Source organism: Platichthys flesus, chromosome 6 (genome assembly GCF_949316205.1).
Source record: "Platichthys flesus chromosome 6, fPlaFle2.1, whole genome shotgun sequence".
Taxonomy (NCBI): domain Eukaryota; kingdom Metazoa; phylum Chordata; class Actinopteri; order Pleuronectiformes; family Pleuronectidae; genus Platichthys; species Platichthys flesus.
This window is the reverse complement of record NC_084950.1, coordinates 26720944-26744154: the sequence shown is the minus strand read 5'-3', so window position 1 is coordinate 26744154 and position 23211 is coordinate 26720944. Positions and strand designations below refer to the sequence as shown.

Here is a 23211-nt window from a genome sequence, read left to right as displayed (position 1 = left end):
TGCCGAACCCTGTGCGGAACCGAAATTGTATGGTGTATTGGACGTCAGTGTTGTGCAAGTTCACACCTCTCATGAACTAGTTCAAAGTTCAGTTCACACAAGTAAATATGAATAGTTCACGTTTATAGTTCACCATTTAAATTCTGAACTAGTTCATAGTTCAGTTCATTTCATAATTTAAGGTGGAAAGTGAGCCATTTTTGTAAGAGACCAGAGCTGTTGCGTTGCAGGTATGGCCTCCCCCTTTAAGGAAAGTTTGTAGTGTGTGATGTAGTGCACCTGGGTATTGTGGGAAGAGACGTTAAAAGTGTGTTTATAACGAGAAGTGGCGGACCACCTGGAGGTGATGCGAGTGTTGCTCTTGCTGTATATCCGAGAAACAAAGTGGCCGCATTCCAAGTAAAGAAACATCTCCTCCTCCTTCTTCACGTAGCGGTCCGGACGGCTGGTTACCGGTCAGACAGCGAGCCAAGATAACCCATGAGCCGAACTCCAGACTACGGCTCGGAGCCGAGACACTGGCCAGAGAAGAAAACACTTGGAATACGTTGCTTGTTTGGTCTGCATGTGTGTGTGCGATGAATCATGGGTAACGTAGTGCGAAGTCGCGTTACTTGGTTCAGGTTAGGCTCCATCGCGGACATTTCACGGGCACTGAGCAACGACATGGTGCAAGCATTCGATTTAGACAGCGTCTCTCCTCAGGAGAAGGAAAACATTCCGTAACGTTTTAGCTAGACCTCAGATAATATTGTAACGGACTGGCAGTTCTAGACCATTGGCTGGAGAGTTACCTGGCATGACAGGCTCTCATTGGCTGATGACTTGGCATGTCAAGGGTGAATGAGGAAGGGGAGTGAAGAACACAGTGGTGGATGATAGGAGTGTCGGAGTTACAACAAGAAGTGTGTCGTGTTCGCTGGACTTTAATAAAGTTACACATAAAGAGAGAAGTTTCCTGTCATATATAAGCGAGGACGCTGAAATATGAACGTGTTCACCGTTCAAATTCATTATTTGTAATTGAGGTGCGTTCAGTTCATCGTTCTCGCAAAAGTGAACGTGTTCAATGAACGCGTTCTTTTGCGTTCGTTCATGCACAACACTGTTGGACGTTTTAGTGTCTCCTGTGTCCATCCCTTTTACCTGTCCTCTGGAAACACTTCCGTTGTGTTGTCGCCTGTATTTGCTGCGCGTTCGTCTATTTGCTGCGCGTTCGTTTATTTGCAGCACGTGTGTCTATCTGCTGCGCGTGTGTCTATTTGCAGCACGTATGACTATTTGCTGCGCGTTTCTGTAATGTGTTGTGTTGTGAAATTGATGAAGATGTTTTCTTTCTTTGCTTGTGTTTTGTAAACTTGCATGTGTTTTGTCAACTTGCATGTGTTTTCTTAAGTTGCTGTTCGTTGAGCTCTCAGGGCCACCGTAAACATCCTCTAGTTGACACAACTTCTTCCAACTGCTGTTCTTCTATCTTTTCTTTTGCAGATTTTCTGGAAATCTGGTTAAAATATCCAGCACATAGTTATTGAAAGCTGACTCATGTTTGCTAGAGAATAAGACATTATGTTAATATGTAAATGCAAGTTATGAGATTATAAGTTTATGTTTTGAGTAATTGCCTTTCCACACAGCTCCATCAAACCTTTCAGCTTAGTGACTGGTAACAAATTGTTTGTTATATTCATTCTTAGGTATAAGGTACTTGTGAACTCCCCAGTAAAAGCTCAGTCTTTACTAATCATGAGTAATGAGGAAATCCTAGTAATTATTCAATATGATGTGACACTTTCTGTGGGGCTGTGCAAAGGATCAATTAATCATTAAGTTATTGGTAATGAATACATTTGTGCTGCTCAGTAGCTAATTCATGGTTTATCAGGTATGATTTTCCTTTTTGATAAAGCTTATAGTTAGAGCTAATTAGTGCGGCAGAACGTTACTTGTTCTATTTTATGACACATGACACACGGAGATTCTTTTTCCAGCTTCTCCTTCCTCTTCTCCATCCCTATCCTCCTTCCCCGGAATCCCTTTGCTTTATCACCCGCAGATCCAGGGCCTCTGTGGCCGCACCATGGATTGCGGTTTGTTGATCGCGCACAGGGGGTCGCGGTGGTGGATCCAGTGTGACGAATTCTGTATCGTGTGGGCTGATCCTGGTGATGCTGGCGGACCCTGTGTAGCATTGGCATCGGGTACGGGCATTGGACCAGGACCGCGGCGGCGGCTCGTGGTGGGTGGCGGTGGACGGTGACTGAGGACTGGAGTGGCGTTCTGGTCTGGATGGTGGATTGTGGTCCTGCTGGTTGCTGACCATGGACTGTGATTGCAGCGAGACTGCTTGGCATGTCATGTTGGGGTTGTCCTTCGGGATGCTTACCCTCATCAAATGCTGCTTTAGACTTTAATCTTTAATCTTGAAGACTTTAATCTTGATGATGTTTTCCTGCACGTGGCATCTATTGCACTTCTGTCCGTCCTGGGAGAGGGATCCCACACATGTGGCTCTCTCTGAGGTTTCTACGTATTTTTACCCTGTTAAAAGGGTTTTTAGTAGTTTTTCCTTACTCTTCCTGAGGGTTAAGGACAGAGGATGTCACACCCTGTTAAAGCCCTATGAGATGAATTGTAATTTGTGAATATGGGCTATACAAATAAAATTTGATTGATTGATTGATTGATTTATAAAGACGGTGATCACTCCATTTCACACATGAACTCATCATTAGCTGCACGAGTGAAAAACATCCTGGCTCTGACTATATAAGGCCTGTGAGCCAGTTTTTTTAGGGTAATTTGACGACTCATTAATACAAAACATCATTATTATTATAGCTCAATTTAATGTGATAAAAGATATAAATAAAATAAAATATTAACTAACTTTTTTTTCAGTACAGTCCCTACTTGCTCATGCAACAGTAAGGGCAATTAAACACACATGTGGCCACATATCATTGCTTTCATTTGCCATGAATATAGATACAAAATATTAGAGGTGGAATGTCACAATTTTAAGGAGAAATTTGCATTTTTTTGTTGTACTTTTGGGGACACACTCAGGGATGAAAAATAACAAATTCAAGCATCATTGCAAATTAAATACATGTTGCTAAACTAGATGAGCTACAAGAACAAAGGATCTTGGAAATAGTTAATTAACATAAATTATCATAACATGAATTAACATTAACACACTTGGTTGGAGTTTGGATTTTTGGATCCTCACCGAGCAGCTCTCACAAGATCAAATTCAGACAGACATCATTTTACATTAGTTCTATGGTGATTGAACTAATAGATAATAAACTGAAATCTCATTCACAAGGATAATTCATAAAGGAGCTGTGTTTGCTTCTGTTGAGCAAAGTCAGTTTGTTCAAAAGTATCGGTTTGAATTCAAAAGCCCTCACTGTGCAGATTATTGATGTAGTTAAAGATAATACATATAATAATAGAAAATAGAGAAAATTGAATTAAAATATAATATTTTTCAGTCTTTCTCTCGGGCCTGTCATGAAACAACAGACAAATAAAGATCAACTTATAATTTGTATGTGTGGGATCACTGGTGAGTTTGATGGTAGAGAAGATTGATTGTTTTTTAAAGTTGTTTGTGTTCTGTGCTGTTGAAAGTGCCAGTGGAAAAGATTAAAACTCCATCTTCTCTCCAAGAGCCAAAGCTGCTACAATATCAGAATACGTTCCGGTGAGTTTCCAAGGCTCTTTCCATCATTTGAGGTTCAAGGAAATGAAAACTAAACAAAGGAAATTAACATAACCGACATGACAGACATGTTGCAGGAGAGATGCAGTTCCAGCCATTACATTGTGATTTTAGTGTGATATGTGTCTTCAATAATTGTGTCTCATCAGGCCTGGTTCCAGAGGATATTCAATGGCAGGGCATTTCATTTTTACAATAATCAAAGGGCTTTTTTAATGCAACAATGTATTTATGTCGAATATCAATTTTTTTTTTAAATCCAACAAAGAAAATGTATACACTTTTTAACTTATATTTGTTGATGTCGGCCGATATTAATTCTGACCCAACAATATAGCCAATTCTTAATACAATGGCTGAATTGGAGTCTGTAGTGGAAAAAAATGTAGTCTGGTGGCAAACTGTTTGGAAGTTGAAAAGTCACGTTTTGCAGTATAAAAGTCAGTATAAATACCTTATATGACCATTCTAATACTTAATGACTGTCCAAGAACCTAATGTCTGTCTACTTTATCTTCAAAGAAAACGTTTGCAAATCAGTTTCCTGTATCTCAATTCCTGTCTCAAACTGTGCCTTCAGAACTGGCTCAGACAAACAGCCTTAGTACTCCTATATAAGATCCTTGCATTTGACTGTTCTCCATCATCACTCTGAGATCCCTGTGACTCTCTGTGTTGATCCTTTCTGCAGAAAGCCCCTATTAAAATACACAGACAAAGACAAATTTGGTGTTCCAGCCTCTTGTATTGTCATATTTCCATCAAAAGACTCAGTCACTTCACTATCAAACCTTACATTTCATGCAACAAACTGACTCCAAGGCCTTAGTCAGTTGATCACGCACTAAACTAACCAGAATGATATTGGGGTAATTACAGCAACTCAATGGAAAGCACCACACAACAACAAGCAGGACAATGACAGCATGAAGCTCAGGACCATTCATTCTACTCGTACATAAAGGCAAACATACAATTAAAAGTAATAATTCTTATTTCATTAATAGAGGTGGGTGAACCTTTTAGTGAGGCTGTAGTTGCTGCTGAGCGACCATCGTCATTAGTTGAGCTTAACTTACTGGTTAACTCCTTTCTTATTTCTATTTCCACAGAGAATAACTAAGGCAAACACTCACATTATGCTAGCCAAGCCGTTGTGTGAAGTGAGGGATCAAACTGACTTAAAAAACACACTTAACTCTCGATTTGTCCAAATCACTCAGGTTGTCACCATAGGTTGCCACCAACTCAAAACCAGTTTAGTGGATTACCAGCAGATGCTGCACTTTCTTTCAGACTTTCAGATGATAAAATGAACATTTAATGTTCAAATCCTGCAAGGCCCTCTATGTGGTGCACGATGGATGATACAAAAAAAGAAATGGCCATTGGTAAGAACACGGCTCCTCACCCTTGGTCAAATGATTTATCAGCATGGAAACCCACAGTCCAATTATTCAGAGTAAGAAATTATTATACAGTATTCTAAGCTCTTTCTCGCTCTCTCTCTCTCTCCAGAGGGCGGTCGCTAGGGGAGAGGGCGTGGCGTCGTATCTGGTCAGTGACGTCAGCGGGAGCTGTTCACAGTGGTTTGGTACTGAAGAGGATCGTCTCCTCTCAGTCACACAGCCGCTCCCTCGCTCGGTTGGTCGCAGCCATCAGCTGCTGCTCCAACGCTGGATTTCGTTTATCGGCGCTCAGCACGGGAAAATACCAAAGCGTACGAGGAAGAAGAAACTGCTCGCACCGTTTACACCTGAAACCCATGTGGAAGCGATTTACAACAAGTAAGTCACCTCGTTTCTGTGTGTTTTTACCAGCCCGTGTTTGTCCAGAGAGGCAAGTCTTCCAGCCGCGCCTCAATCTTACTCTGTGACGGGGTATTTGACTCATATTTGCATGATCGAATGGTCAGAGATGCACTCTCTCTCTCTCTCTCTCTCTCTCGAATAGGTGCGCGCGCGCGGTCGCGCGGTTGTATGAATCAGAAACATAGGCAGATGCAAAAACGATAATATACAACCATCATGAAAAATACAAATATAAAGCAGAGTAATGCTCATCTGTCTCTTATTATTGTCTTTATTCCCATATCCCTCCATCGTCTCTGTGTGTGTGTGTGTGTGTGTGTGTGTCTGTCTGTCTGTCTGTCTGTCTGTCTGTCTGTCTGTCTGTCTGTCTGTCTGTCTGTCTGTCTGTCTGTCTGTCTGTCTGTCTGTCTGTCTGTCTGTCTGTGTCTGTGTGTGTGTGTGTGTGTGTGTTCCTCCGGTACATGCTTTTAAAAAGGTGGATTCTAGCCTATAATTGCAAGCTATTTAAATTCTATGGAGTTGATTCTTTTAGTTGGGAAGTTTCCGTTTGGCTGACCCATTGCAAAGTAGTTTTACTGGTCGGGATGAAAAGAGATATACTGGGATTTGTCAGTTAATGGTGTTTTGTCAGTTAGTGGTCACGTTGCTGCCGGGTTTCTTCATGCCGGGTTTCTTCTAAGAGCGTCACAGCATGTGAGGGAATGTACAGGAGCCGGTCAATATGCAGAGAGATGCTGCTATTTTGACTCCAGTACAATTAGGTGTGGCCCCTGGCCTTCGCTCCTCTTGTCTCCTCTCATTTTGACACACTAGGTGAGGCCCTTTACTTTGCGATATTAAAGCCCTATTCCAGCCATTTAAACTCACAATCCCATAATGCTTGGACAAGAAACAAAATAAAATGGTTAAGACTGCAGCAGCTTATGAAACTTCATCAAATACTACACTCAGAGAGAGAATTACAAATTAATGTTGCCGCTCTTACACTTAAATTAACACATCCTGACATTTGAGCACAGAGGCTGATATGTGAAAGGTGACATAATTACAGGGTTGCAAAAGTAGTCGTTAAGATAGTTCAGGGATGATCTAGATAGATGGAGAGCAGCATCGTTCATTATTTTCTTTGTGCCTAGATGAGTTTAATTTCTGTCCCTGTGGAGTTAGATCTGCTCACATTTTACCAATTTCTGTTTTAGAGTGATTGCTTTCGGTTAACACGCCATGGTTGCATTTGATTATGTGAGTTCCCTGATACAGCTCTTGACTTTAGACGCCCCTGCACAGGGAAGCAGAAGCCTTGTCAGCTTTTCCTCAGGACCCCATAGCCATTGGCCTCTAAAAAGATCAACGCGTCTCTCGCAACATCTAGAAAAGTGGCTCTTATTGGGTATCCAGTGAACAGGCTTTCTGGTCACGACAGAGCAGGCAGGTGGTTGAGTGGAGCTTGCAGGCTGATGGGGCAGTGGGGTGTGGTGGATGGAGTCCATTGAAACCTGATAGTACAGGATCTGGTTTCTCAACCTGTGTGCTGGCAGAGAAACCTTAGTGATAGTCGTTAATACTCAACAGTGTAAAGCGTTAGATGAAATGAAGTAATTGTGGTTTATACCAGTATGAATGCAAAAGCTTTTAGAGCTAGATGATGCTGACATCAATTATGTCATGATGGGATGATGGTTTTAGGGTTTTCTTTAATCTTTAAATGAGATAATGGGAGGATTCTGAATTTGAACCTTTCTCTTTGGGGTTTGTTTCCTCCCAAACAAATGCAGGTTCACTGGTCTCAGCAGGGGTGAATGTGAAAGTGTACGGTTGCTTGTCTCTATATGTCAGTGATGAACTTGCACCTTGTACAGGGACTACACTGCCTCTCTCAAAATGGATTGCCCCACGATAAGCACTTTAAATAATGGATGGATGGGCCTTCCTTGCTCCTCACAGAAAGAGACCGTCACAGACAAACTCAACAGGCCATGAGTGTGTATTCTGTAGATGATTCACTGTGGGAACTTTGTGATTCTAAATTTCCTAGGAGAAGCCACGGGATCTGAGGATGACAGGTGGTGTAATGTTACAGACCTCCACATTCTCACTGTCAGTTGAACATATTTTGATATAAATATAATATCCAGCAGATATAATGGCTGCCATGATCAAAAGAGAGAAATGGAATGTTTGGGTATTATAAGTCCAGGGTTATGACCACAATCTGCCATGTAGCCTCTTAAGATATCCATAATGGGAAGCCTTCTTCACATCAACTGTAGTTGACGTTCTCTGAAATGTCCATTAAATGGTAAATGGTTTTGTATCTATATAGCGCTTTTCTAGTCTTGATGACACACACACTTTACAGTACAGTTTTACATTCACCCATTCACACACACATTCATACAGTGCATCTATTCGCAGCACTTTGTTGTTCTATGGGGGGCCATTCATGGTTCAGCATCTTGCCCAAGGACACTTCGGCATGCAGATGTGTCAAACTGGGGATCGAACCGTAGACCTTCAGGTTGGAAGATGACCACTCTACCCCTCAGCCACAGCCGCCCCATTAGCAGTGACCTGACGTTGCAATTGCCCCTTTTATCATATTGGACTGGATACTGCCCATTCAAGGTGATAACAGTGATTATAGTTTATAATTTCTGATAATTTTTATTGAAAAATATCTGTCCATTGGCTTGGAATGGATCCTAACTCTCTCAAAGACTTTGCTGTTCTCATATTTTCAAAACTCTGTTCCAGATTTATTTGATTCAGAAAGTCAACAACATGTGGACCTCTGCCACTCTAATCGCTTATTCAAAACACTTGCCTTAAGTTGATCTTATTTCCTCTCCAGCCCTCCTCTACGTACGCTCATGCAAGACACCTGAGCCAAAGTAAATATAAATCTCAATATTTTAGACTGCAGCAAATACACCTGGTTTTACAAATCAGAAAAGGAATGGAGGCCTACCGTCTTTTGAATCAGCAACTGCATACCTTAAAGTAGCGATCCCCAACCATTTTTGCGTTACGGAATGGTTGGATGTCAGACATTATTTTCACGGACCGGCCTTTAAAGTGTGGCTAAGGACCCTCACTATGGAGGCCCTCTTGTACGGCCTCTGGCTACATTTCTCGCACGCTGCATCTCTGTGCGCTTTGGAGAGTTTTTTTGTTATTTAAAATTAAAAATGAATTCGTTAATTAAAAATAATTCCACAGACTAAATAAAATTATATTAAGATTAAGATGCATTTATTAGTCCCAAACACATGCACAGACATGCAAAGGCACACTCATGCAGGTAGGGAAATTTAATCTCTGCTTTTGACCCATCTGGTGCAGGACACACAGAGCAGTGAGCGACCATGTACGGCGCTCGGGGAGCAGATGTTGGGGGAGTAAGGTGCCTTGCTCAGGGGCACTAGACAGGGTAGGGAGACTCTTGGATTTTTGGACAGATCAATCCAGGTTCGTCTTTTGTTGTCTCTCCGTGGAGTCGAACCAGAGACGAACCAGAGACCTTCTCTGCGCATAGTCCAAGCTTCTGCCACTAGACCACCGCCCCTCCTCTATTTTTTTTTTTTTTTTTTTATACGACTAGCATAAAAACTGGGGTTTTTTCTAAATATAGTATTTAGAGTATTTATAGTATTTTCTAAATATTTTCTAAATATTTTCTAAATATTTTCTAAATATAATAATAATAAATGTGAAACTGATGTGTATTCCTTTATTAGCAGCACCCTCGTAACATTGCACCAACAACACAACGGTGATTAGCTATGAATACATCACAAATAAAAAACAAATATAAAGTGCAAGAAACATATAACTAACCACAACGCTGAATCAGTGGGAGCCCTGTGCCTGTTTCTCTGCAACAAGGCGATCCCATCTAGGGCTTATCGGTGACAATGACACCCGAAGTGTGATCCGTAATTTTGTTTTGGTTGCAGTGACAGCAGTAAACCCTGCTTCGCACAGATATGATGTCGGAAATGGCAACAGAGTTTTTACGTGCTGTTGTGGCTATCTCAGGTTATTCGGCCGTGACTTTAATCTAGAACACTAGCAGAGTTGTTTTCTCGAACAAACTTTTAAGGCCGCCGTCATTTGCGATCTCCAGCAGCTGATCTTCGTCTTGCACAGACATGCTGGATTCACCTGGTTAGTTGACAAATGAGTCCGACAAATACCGTGTGGGTTTGTGTTTAGCGAAGTCACGTGACCGAGACAAGCGTCTTGACATGCATAAAGCATGAGTCATAACGAAGAGGATCTGGTAATTTTTCAAAATAAAACGCCGTTCAGAATCAGATATTAAATAAAACGAAAATAAGTTGTTTATTCTTTCTGTGCGGCCCGATACCAAATGACCCACTCTATACATTGCCCGCTTCATGTTGTCCTGTCAGTAAGTCTGAATATATACTTGGTTTCATTTCATTCATTCACTTGTGTTATTTGTGTTATTTGATGTCTTGCTGACTGTTTGTTTTGCAGTGGCACAGTGATGCTGTTTTTCAGCTGACACAGAAGCTGTGTTAGCGTTTTCCAGCAGCAGGAAACACAACATTTTTCACACTGACCAGAAGAACATCACATTGAGTATTCTATTCTGAACAGCATTTACAGCTCTATCAATCTCCAGCTCAGTTGTTGACATATTTCTTCATGCCACAAACAGCGGGCAATGTGTAATTAATGTTGTGAATACTGTAATTTTGTTGACGTGTGCTGCTACCCGCAGCATGTTTGTACTTCTGTCCATCCTGGGAGAGGGACCCCTCACATGGGGCTCTCTTAGAGGTTTCTATGTTTTTTACATACTCTTGTTGAGGGTTAAGGGAAGATGATGACTCACCTTGTTGAGGTCTATGAGTTAAATTGTGAATATGGATTATACCAATACAATTGATATAAAACCAAACAAAATGTGTGAGAACCACTAATTGGTAAATTTGGTAAATATCCATTACTGCCTACTTAAGACCAGATCTTGTCACCATGTTGCTGTGTTCACACTGCAAGAGACATCAGCTAATCTGTATAAATTCACTCATGTACTCACCACTATGCCAATGGAGGGTTGGTGAATTGTTTGAGTCAACGAACGCTTTTGGAGTCTCTGGTAAACAGCATTACAGCCAAATCCAATACATTGAAGAAAACAGAGACTTCTTCAAACGTAAAAAAACAACAGAAAAAAACTAAATAGCTCCATGTTGCTTGTGTGGTGTCATCCAAGTGTGCGAAAGCTTCGACATTCATATACGACTCAAAGTGGCGCCGTTTCCACCATGTTTTCAGCCTAAATGTCCTCTGATATCCTCCTCGGAGGCACGTTCGCTCTCTAACATCTGAAATGCACACAAACTTCTCACAAGCTCAAGCCCGAGGGCACTTGCAGTGCGCGATAGCATCGCTAAATCCGCTAGCATCACCACTTCCACTTGCGAGCTTTAAGGCTTAAAACCTGGTGTAAATGACGCCATTTCAAGTCAAATCTGTTGTTTTTTGCTTCTGTTATATAATGTTTGAAAAATATATCACCAGTACGTATTGGATTTGGCTGCAACGCTGTTTACCCCTGAGACTCCTAAAGTGTTATGTGGACTCAAGCACTTCACCCACCCCTCCATTATCTGAGTACATAATGAGTGAATTTTTTTTTTCTTCAGTGAACTATCCCTTTAAAACTGATTGGTTAGGACAGATGTCCTATTTACAGTTTCACTAAGCAACATTTCTCTATAAATATTAAGCATAATGCATTGAGATATATTTATTTTTTACTATAATGGCTTATTTTTAAGTTGTGTCTCTGTGTGACTTATTTAGTTTCTCAGTAAAAACAATGATTTTGTGGTTGTGGTTTACTTTATGGTAGAATAAGACAACGAGACTAGAGCTAAATAAGACACCTTCAACACTATACACCTACAAAATGAAATCTTCTTTAAGCATTTAAATCTGACTCACGCTTGAATAATTAAATACACACAAAGAGAAATACAAGAAACAAATAAAGGAGCCAACAAGTTACAATAACATAACCCCATCCAGTGAATTGAGGATGAGGTTTCCTCTCAGAGTCAGTGTATATGGCCCACTGCAGTCATGGCCATAGTGGCTGTAAAGTGGAGGGGACACACACACTATGAATGACACATCAAGCAGGATGACAGATGCCTGTGGACGGTGGCAACCAGGGGGTCTTCCCATCACTGGGTTACATACTTTGTGAAACCCAGCCTCCCTCCCACACAGACTGACCCGTGTACTCTCCTTCAGCAGCAGATGTGAGGGTGTTGAACACAGAGTTGGCAAAGTTGATCATCCGGGCAGGTGGCTCAATAGGAACCACATCAATGAGGAAGAAAAAAAATCAATCCTGGAGAACAGGCAGGTGCAAGGTAGCCTATCATTGGCAGAGGCAGCAACTCATGTGGATCATCTTTTGGCACATTAAATGCATGTTGCTCTTTTCACACTATGTCAGTTAGATGTTCAGTTTCTTCTATGTAACTATACAAACAGTCTGCAGTCTTTCAATCTATTTCATGATCATGTGAAAATCATGTCTTGGTGGGACTCCAAGGTTCCCACTTTTAGACCGGCAGAGCAGAACACGCCCAGGTCTCCTGATTTCACTTTCTTCCTGGTCCCACCAAGTCGTACTCCTTCTTCTGGGTCATCTGTACAAAACACCTCTGCGCATGTCTCAAGGACAGAATTCAGGTGACTTGGACAAAAGGGGGCAATGAGATTAGGAAACTGTGGTAGCAGGCTCACTTCAAGTTGGGTCACAGGAATTAGGAATAAAATGATTTTTCCAAGCGGGACAGTAGCAGAGGTGCTAGGATGTGATGACAAGCCATGAAAAGTCTGTTGCTCTATTGCCTGTTAAAGAGGCATAACTGGATATGAGGATGACAGGAGGTGGAAGCAGGTAGAGTTATTTTTTAAAGATTGAACATCTGACGATACCTCAACACTTAATAATGAAGATGTTGTACTTCATTTACATTACTTTCTGAGAGGAGAACAGCTGCTTGCAGTGACTGTGTGGAGTCTGGTCTGAAATCAGAACTTGTGATCAATGACTCTTTCGTGACAACTCACACACTAGCTTGAAATACTACACAGAAAGATCAAGTGTTGTTTGTCAAATATAGCCCCAAAACATACCTACACATATAATACCTTCACCTTAAACTACAAATTACTCTTGTTATGCAAAGCCAAGCTAAACAAGTCCGACTTTACAACATAAGTCACATTCACCCATTCCAACACAGGTTCATACAGCACTTCTATATGCTGGCCCTTCCATCTCATCATTCACACACTGTCAGACCAGCTTTCAGGGGGCAGTTTGTTGCCCAAGGACACTTTGGCATGCGGACTGAAGGGGCCTGGGTTCAAACCACCAACCTTCTGATTAGTGAGTAAAAGTATGGGTTTCACCCACTTAATAAGATGGGTCAGGTTCAGGGAGTGCACCCACCCAAAACAGAGCTATGTTTAACAGGCAGTATATGCATATATATATATGTACATGTAGATATAGGGTGTGATTACAACATGTGATAACTTTGGCCCTAATTATAGACGCTAAGATATGATTAGAGACCAGACCATGTATCATCTATCCTCCACCCGTTGTACTTTCCTCCTCTCTTTCATTTTAACCCAGACCGTAGAGGCGTCACCTTTCATCCTGCCTTCATGTGGAAGTGAGTACTTTACATATAACTCTCCGATCAGTGTTGTGTGTCTGCCAGCCTCCTGTCTTCTCTGTTTCCTCTATCTGTCTAATGCTGAAGGATGGATGCAGCCTGACATCCTTGTGTTTGATCAGGCATCCTCAAAATTCTGTGCTTGGTGTTAAACTAAAGTTCCTACAAACAGTAGCAGTTTGTTAATTCTGCTAACTGGTTAGGCTACATCTAAAGACCTGGATGAATTTTCTTAATTATCATTTCTACATTTGTTGAAATCGAAGAATGACTACTGTAAAGGTGTCACATAGCACCTATTCGGCTGAAAATGCCATTGATATCTTACTTTTTCATTTTTGTTAGATACAATTTACCTAGAGCAAATGACAGTCTCACTGCAAAGCAATAATGCCATTTTTTGCTACATTTTGTCTATGAACATATAAGACAGGTTTCAGCAAAGATCTTCGTTTAACAATCTATTCTCAACCAAGTCAGCATCCATCTGATACTTAAATCATCAAATCAACAGCTTCAGCAATTCTATTCATCTTATGTTGACGATTACTTTCCATCTAAACTTTGTTAAAACAGAATCCGACAAAGAGGTTAAGTTTTCCTCTATAATTGTTATGTGAACAGTATAACGAAATCATCTTCCATTAAATTTTAAGAAGAAGTAGGGCGTGACGTTAGGAAGAAATCTTAAACAATAATATTGTGAGTTACAGAATAATTCATAGTTCTTGATGAGAAAACCTTAGACATGTTTAGGGGACTTATATCTAGGAGTGTGTGAAATGTGGTACAGATCCAAACAGAAATCTGGGTTTAGTGAATTTAACCCTAACCCTTTGATGAATGGGCCTAGGTGGAGGTATGCTCTCTATTGAGTGCCATAGTATCTTATTTTGTCCACTTGGAGGCAGAAGCTTTGCTGGATTGGCCGATGACCACCACACCACTGAGTACAAGCATTCATTTGGAATCATGTTTAGGGCCACTTGATGATTGCTAGTCCAATATTCTCACTCCTTTCACCATTGTCTTGGTGTCCCACCTGATACAATGTTCTGCTATCACTCTGCCAAATGTGTCACTGGGTTCACCATCTTGGTTGTTAACGTTTGATAACACTGAAACAATTGCTCCTGGTGCCAGTTCGATAAGAGCTGTGAGACTGAATCAAAACAATGTGCTTAAAGACATTAAACTATGCATGGTCTACAGGTTACCTACAGAGTCGGGGAATAAGTCTCTCTGGGTTTACAAACTTTCTATTTATATAGTGCTTTTCTAGTCCTGATCGACGCTCATTCACATCGCTTTGAAGTATAGTTTGCCATTCACAAACATTCATACAGTGCATTTATTAGCAGCACAAATACTAGCAAAACGAATGATTCATCTACATCAATGAAGGCAGACACATTCAGGAGGATAACAGTAAAACCATACCTGATCCATCACTCCTGGATTTTCACTTATGTGAAGCATTCTGATCTTTCATCTCTTTCAAAGAATACACATGACAGGAGACATCCAGAATTACAGTGGGACTTGGCTGCAACATGACTCTCAATGTGTCCAATGATGTGAAACTCACTGAGCGGGATATGAGGATATGAGAAACTCCAAACAGATGAGGGCACTCACAGTCTGCAGAGTACTTCTGTTTTGTGAAGGGTTCCTAAGAGAAACCTTTTGTTCATATCCCCCACTTTTATTAATCGGGAGGTCAACATTCATCATTTGATCAAAGGCAAAGAGAGATAGAGAGAGAGTGTGTGTGTGTGTGTGTGTTTGTGTGTGTGTGTGTGTGTGTGTGTGTGTGTGTGTGTGTGTTTACCCTCAGGCATGTTGCCTTTTCATACCCTAGCTTCATGCTGTTCTTGAATATCTTCTTAAATACATTGCAGGAGTAGCCCCATCGAAACCTGTTTCAAATGTTTAAAACTTCTGACTTTCGAACCACATGAAAGTTCTGTGAGGGATCGAAAAATGAGTAAGGCAGTATTTGGATTAATATTATTATGGAAGGAAGGGCTTTGCTAGAGCAGGGGCGGGTCTTGCAGTTATTTAATGAATCTTAGTTACAGATTCTAAACTTTATCCAATAGCTTTGGTTAGGGACTATTTCATTTTCACTAATGTAAACTGAAAGGACTGAGATTATAGCATCACCAAACTCAAATCGTTTTTCTAGGGATGGATTAGGGAAGGGAACGGGTTCTCTACGTAATCCATCTGAACAAGATTGGCTGGACGATATTTACTCTGGATAATATTAATTTTGTTGAAATATGTGCATCTCACTAAGGCTACATTTTGGAGAAGACAGATGTGCAGTCAGCGGTGGGGGCTGGTTGCCTGGCTGCTGCTGTTGGCAGGTCAGTGTGAACAGACTGTGTGAACATGGAGAGATTATGTTTCCGCCACTGGTCCCGTCTTTACCTCTGCTGAGAGGACGCAGAGAGCAGGATTTGGGTTTGGTCTGAGGTTTACATTTGGAAGCTGTGTGTGTTGTGTTTGTGTATGTGTGTGTGCGCTATCAGTCATCTACCCTGTTAACTGATTAAATCATAGACATGCTCATCAGTCCTGTGTCTGTGGTTGGCACATGTTAGCTACAGTTAAGGTTGTGCTGCCACGCTGTCTGCACCAGATGAGGTGCCCTCCTGTTATTTCTCAGAAAAGGCCTTAATCTATTTCTGTGAGGTCTGGAAGAGGTGCTTTGGTTGGAGCAGTGCGTGTGTGTGTGTGTGAGTTTACCACATCTGACGCGCACACATCTGGCTTTAGAAATTTAAGGAGAACCAACCACATACTGATAACAAGAGGAGGAAACATGTGAGGACCTCTTGAAGCTATAAGCAGTCTGTCATTACCTGCATGGACTACAGGCCATGTTCTGACCCCACTCTGTGTGGGTGTATGTGTGTGTGTTTGTGTGTGTGTGTTAGTGTGTGTGTGTGTGTGTGTGTGTGTGTGTGTGTGTGTGTGTGTGTGTGTGTGTGTGTGTGTGTGTGTATGTGTACAGCCCTTTATGGTATAAAGTGAGGTGCTGAGGTTAAAGATGATGTTGAGGCAGTCAGCGGAAGCTCCATGCTACATGTTGATCTTGATTTTTGAACTTCCTCCTCATGCTGTTTTTATTCTCAGCCTCCTGTGTGGTAAATTCAAAGTGTCTTTGCTGTCAAAAGACTCCCAACACAGAGATGCTGATGCAGCTGGTGCAGCTGGCAGCATTGATCAGGGAGATTATCCACAGAGTCTGGTGCAACCAAAGAAGGAGTAGTCTGAAACTGTTGCTCATTATAGCCATTTTCAAACATGTCCTGCAAAAGAACTTCAGATTTGGATCTGGAATATCTCCGCAGCTTTCACACATGCAAAATGCATTTGTAGATTCTCTGCACGAACGCATTCTCAACAGCAATAAATCATCCACAGGAGGTGATGGTGCGGTAGACAGACAGAGGAAATAACGTATACATTACATACATAGATATCATTTACAGAACATTGACAATGGTGTCGGCTCTTATGCCAACTGACTCTCTAGACATTTTGGATTTTTTGTTTTTTATATATGAGACTGTCGTATGTTAGAAGCGCCATCAACTTCTCCGCTAGCTCGCTGTGAATAATCTGTCCAGCTGTGTTGCTATATTGGCTCCTCCGGATTTTCTGATTCATTCTGCAGAAACCCTGGAGGCTCTCACTCAGACATCTGCATTCATAAACACTGGAAGATCTCCGGAGTTAGGTGTATGTCTGAATACAGTTTATGTCAGCCCTTGTGTTGGGGCTTCTCTTTCGCTTTCTGTGAACCTAAGTGACCACAACTTAGAGACCAACTATGGGCAGGCAGGCCACAGAGAAAGTGTTGAAGCTTAAATACAATCCTCAAAGCTGCAGTACTCAACATTTCTTCATGAACAATGGATAAAATTATGTGATGTATAATGTCAAATGAGACTGTCACTGTGTCCAAAGAGCTTATTCAGTTCCCACAAGTGTAAGCGGTGTAGCATTTTTTTAGCTGTTTAATATTTTTGATTATAATTTTGTCACAAGTTCCCAGAGACCAAAATAGAGTTTAAAGTAGCCTGGATATTGGAATGACAAATAGCTCTAAATTAATCTAATTATGCTCCATGTCAGTTGTGTAACATATTTTATAGAAAGTGTTTTATAAGGTAATGATATCTTGTGTTTGCAGCTGCTCCCAAGTGGCACTGCCCCCTGACCAGCAGATACATGATAACCACAGTGAACAGGTTTGGGGAGAATTGCTGCTAGAACAGAACATTGCATTACAACAGCAGTGAACTGCATTAACAACCCAGACTGAAATGTAGCTGCTGGAATTGTTTTGTTTTGTCAAAGACAAAACAAAACGTCAAAAGAACATTTCAATCTTACAAAGAAATCTTCCCAATTTTCAAGTTGCAAACTGTCAGACATCAGATGCTGTTGCTTTACTAAGTGATCAGAAATGTGAGATGACCCAGCTCGGTGCCTCTCACTCTCTATCAGCTGACAAGCAGCTGATGTCACACATGTGTAAACAATCATGGGGGAACAAGATAAATACAGGGCACCTTGCAGTAAATCACAGGCAGAACCAAGAAGATTATATATTACATAAACTCCGCCAGTCTCAGCTACTCATCCAAACCAATGAACCAATGTCACCAAAACCAAAACCCACTCTGAGCCAAACAGACAACCAGCACTGCACAAAGTAAAGAACACAAATTTACTTCATTTCCCACTGAAATAGTAAAACTAGTATTTGTTTTGAAATACTTGCAAGGGAATGGAATTAATCCCAGCTAACATTTGTTTAGAGGCTGGGGTATACACTGGACAGGTCATCGTACTATTTTATTTGCATAATATTGCTTTGTTGTTAAATTATCAGCATTCTCCAAAATATGTCATAACTTCTACTTCAGAAAAAAAACGCAAAGTTTATTGTGAGCCTCCATTTATTTCAAATGATTTCATTACGATTTACAAATTTGATGGTGGTAAGAAAAGTCACACAATCAAACCAACAAAATAAGACACAATGCTTAATGTGAGATTCCGAAAATCGTATACAGTGTCCTTGACTACATCTGGTGTTGTTCAGGTCTGTTCAGAAACAACAGGTCGGCTGAATGTATCAGGGCCTTTTGTCCCGGGGGAGGCTGACATGTTCACATCAACTCTGTTAAAACAAAGGTACACTCCCCATAATGCATATATCTCAATGCTGCATGTTTTCATTTGCACACATAGCTTGAATGTAATAGCATCATAATGTAATAGTATGTAATAGCTCTGACTTGCCTGATAATGAGTCTGGTGATGGTTCAATTACTTTCCTCTGGCAGATGGCAAACCATCCTGTCATTCTCATTTTTTTTTCACATTTTAAATTAAAATTTTACATCACCCGTAATGGTGGTTTAATTGTGAGGGGTTGATCATTCTGACATCAATATTGTGTGTTGACCCAATTGTTGTCATTTTGTTTGGTATGGGTAGTTGAATGATTTATAGCTTATCAAATGAAAGAGCATCCAACTACAAAAAAACATTTTTTATCACCTTGACAAAGAAGCCAGAAAAACTGATGCTGTTGCTAAAATCAGGAGAATCTAAGGTCTCCACACATGCAGGCCAGAGAAGACCCCTCCTGAGCCAAAGGGTTAAATCAGATAAAGCCCAGATGGGGAGCCCACAAAAGGAAGAAGAAAGATGACAGTGCCTATTCTTCAACAGGAGAAGCACAAAAAGACACCTCATGTGAGATGTCTTGGTCTTTTTGTCTCGAATATGTGCTGTGCCACTGACAAGGCTGAATCCAAGGGCCACACAACGACAATATGAACTATTAAAATGCATTGAAAATATTTATGTTCTTGAGTTTATTGTGCCAAGCGGTCACATGTGTAAAATCAGATTTAGGAATGATAAGGCTGTTTTTTTTAAAGAATCAAATATTTAAACCTTTATGTAATTGCACACAATATATCGAGTTGATTTAAAATAAATGTAATGTTGAATTGATTTCTGACTTGACCTTATTGTGTGTGATAATGAAATAGGAAAGTAAGGGTGCTGATGTACATGGTGCTCATCACATGGCTATCACTACAGTAAACAACTTGATCAGAAGTGAATGTTTGATGTCAGACTTAAGCTACTGGTGCATGACATGATGTGCAAGACATAGTTCAAATTTGTAACTTAATGAAAAAAAACACAACATTTAGTTTGGTTATGTGAGGGAAATTAAGTTAGATACAATTAGTTAATTAGTGCGTTTGAGTGGTTTGTAGATCCACCAACCAAGTTCTCTGTCTTGATGTTAAACCAACTGCCATGACATGTCTTACAAAAATACAAATATCTTATGTAGTTCTGCTACTGTTTTTTATCCACACTTCATTGCATGAACATGCGTGTGTTTCTTTCAACAAACATTTCAGTTTAACCTTAAATGAACAATGTCATTTCCACATGACTGGCACCATATGGAGATGTAGAGGGACATCTCAATTCAGTCTCTCTCTCTCTGTCCTACCCGAACACTTCACCTGTGGTTGCCATTACTTGAACATTTTCCACACATGGTAACAGCTAAAGCCAGTCAGCAAGTGGTCATTTGTTACATTCACCAACGATGTATTCCTCTCTCTCCCTCTTTCTCCATTTGTTCTTCCTATCACCATTCTGCATAGCAAATTGTTTCGGGTTAGAGAAGAGACAAAATCACCATAAAGGCTTTTCATTTGTAAGTGCTATGGAGAACTTGGAAACAGACCAGGCAATATTTAGCAAGCAAAGTTCTCTCCAGGTGTAACAGAACATCTATGACTGAGATATAAAGCATGTTTAATGAATTAGGAAGAAAGTGCAGTCACAAGTATGATAAATAATAAGAGCCTGGAACAGGAAGGGGCTTTGGTTGTCAAGGGAGAGATCAGCAAAAGCAGTAATAGAAAAATGTATTGTCCGCAGGTTGAAGAAGCACTGACAACAGAATCAGTCTGCTCTGGGATCACGGCCTTGTTCGTGGACAACGGCATGCGCATGGAGAGAAGGAAGCCACAGGAACATGCAGGGCCGGCCCTAGCACATTTGGCGCTCTAGGCAAGCTTCACTCCTGGCGCCCCCCCCCCCCCCCCCCCCCCGCCCCCCCCCACGAAAACGTATTATAAAATGATTTATTTCTTCGTCGAAGTTGCTTGGACACGCACACTCTAACCATAAGCCTCAATGTGCTAGCATGTTCTGACAACACCAGGGAGATTTGTACCTCGATTTTTGCCTCATTTTACCCTAATGTTAGATTAATTTTTTTTATGTGAAAGTATTGGTTTGAGATATATGTTATGGGTCCCAAAACTGATACCACAGCAACAAAGTATATCTGTAGAATACAGCATGAATGCAGCAATAAGGACACAGAGCCTTCAGTTCCACATCCAGACTGCATCTTATTCAAATTAAACAAAATTTCAAGTACAAGCATTTCTTTGAGTGTAACTGCATTTTAAAGTGCATAAAACATACATTCAATTATGATGGTGTCTCTTTCCTCCAAACATCTTAATATACATTATCACTCATAATGAAATATAAACATTTACAATATAGACCTATTGAAGTTTAGCTTATAACTGGTCTTTATAAGCCACAATAACAATACATGAATTACAGATACTGTGTGTGTCGGAGCTGAACTACACACTGTAAAGTAAACAATATACTATCGCGACCCACCTGCAAGACGACTTGCGGGTAAAATAAACACCTATACAGGTGAATGTAGCCCCGCCCACCTAGTGCGCGAGCGTCTCCACTCACTGCCCAGCGGAGTTTCTAAGTTTTACCACTCTAAGTAGATTATCAAAACAACATCAACATGTCTCAATGACACTCGTGGTGATCAAGCGAAGCTTTAGGAGCTAACGTAGGTGACTCTCACCCACTACTGACCTGTAGAAGACAGGATGAATGCAGCAGCAGTAAAGACATGGAGCATTCACTTCCTCATCCAGACTGCACCTGGCCAAAGAGACAGGATGGGGTGCAAATGCTCCGGTGCCAAACGTTCCACCTGAGTGCTGCTGTCATTCACTGATTTCTCTAATGAAACTACTTAAATTACTGTTAAAGTAATTAAATACAATATTTTTGGCCATACCACATATAGAAGGGGGCGCAAAAAATTTTTTTTGCTCGGCGCAGTTTTTGGCGCCCCCCTCTGAGTGGCGCCCTAGGCAACCGCCTGGTCGCCTGTAGGAAAGATCGGCCCTGGGAACATGGAGAGACTTCTCATATTCACAAAGTCTGGATTTTTTTTAGTTCTGTTCTGTTGTTTTGTTCAAGGGTCTTATATCAGTATTTCCAAAACTAGAACAAATGTGAAAGGGGTAGAGAGGTCGTCCTCCAACCTTAAGGTCGGCAATTCGATCTCCAGTCTGACCCATCTGCATGCCGAAGTGTCCCTGGGCAAGATGCTGAACCCTGAATGGCCCCCATAGAATAACAAAGTGCCACGAATAGATGCACTGTATGAATGTGTGTGTGATTGGGTGAATGTAAAACTGTCCTGTAAAGCGCTTTGAGTGGTCATCAAGACGCTAAATAAATACAAAAACATTTACCATATCTTTCATTATTTAATACATTATAAGTTACATCATACGAGTACAGCCCCAGGACCACTATAGCTGGCATCAATTTTGTAAAATGAAAGACCGTGTAGAGTTGGCATATACTAGCACTGGGGACGAGACCAACTTTGACTTTAAGGACTCAAAGCGCGCCTCACACTGAGGTGTCCACGCAGCACCTAAAGTTAGGCCTGGCCCTTTCTTGGATTTGGTACCTGCCAGCTCGGCCACAAGTTTATGCAGAGGGCCGGCCAGCTTTGCAAAATGCTCTACAAAGCGACGGTAGTAGCTCGCGAAACCCAAAAATGAGCGCAGTTCTGATATGTGACGGGGGCACTGCCACTAAGACACAGCCTTGATTTTCTTGGGATCGGTGGAGACTCCCTGGCTTGTGATGACATGCCCCAAGTAACCGACCTCCCATCGAAAGAATGCACACTTTTCGAATTTTGCTTTTAGACCTTTCTTTTGGAGCCGATCAAGGCTTAGGGTTAGGGTTCAGCCTCTGCAGATGTTGTTCAACGGTAGAGTAGACAATAATATCATCAAGATACAGTAAGAAGGACTGACCTTGCTCTTTACCAAACATTCTCTGCATCAGACGCTGGAAAGTGCTTGGGGCATTACACAATCCAAAAGGCATGCAATTTAACTCGAAAAGGCCAAATGGTGTACAGAATGCAGTTTTGGGTCGGTCTTGTTCTGTCATAGGAACCTGATTGTAACCGCAGGCCAGATCGATGGTGGAAAACCAGCAAGCCCCAAAGAGTGCATCCAAGCTCTCCTCGATGCGAGGCAGAGGGAATGCATCCTTTCTGGTGTTGCTGTTTAGGAGGCGATAGTGCACACTTAACCCGTGCCACTGAGGCCATGAGAGCTAAGGAAAACGTAACGTCTCTCCTTCGAGTTGGCGTCGAGAAAAGAAAGCCTGCTATAAAGTCACATGCGACTGAGCACAACCATATAGCAGGAACCTAGACTGGGTCCCGCCGCTCCGCACTAGGGCGAAACTTAATCTCCTCCTTTGACTCTCCCTCCAAATCGTCCAACATAAAAAGGGCCTGGTCAGAGAAGATGGCGAGCACGCACCAATGCCTGTATCTCCTCTATCCACATCGTTATTCCTATGCCTGCCCTGCCATTGAACATAGGACACTTACGGTCTCTAGGAACCACAACCAGTCGCTCTGTGACAGCGGCGGCTATGTTTGCAGTTGGTGCCTGACTAGCTGCAGCAGAGGGAAAGAAAACAGCCCCACCGGGGT

General features: G+C 41.4%; 1 protein-coding gene across 1 annotated transcript in view; it reads left to right on the top strand.

Annotated features, from left to right (window-relative positions):
• The first annotated feature begins 5348 nt into the window (after window positions 1-5348).
• Window positions 5349-23211, top strand: part of smpd3 (sphingomyelin phosphodiesterase 3) — a 67470-nt gene continuing 49607 nt past the window's right edge. The window contains exon 1 of the mRNA XM_062390209.1: window positions 5349-5517. The gene's annotated coding sequence lies outside the window, so the exon portion shown is untranslated. The remainder of the gene's footprint in view (window positions 5518-23211) is intronic.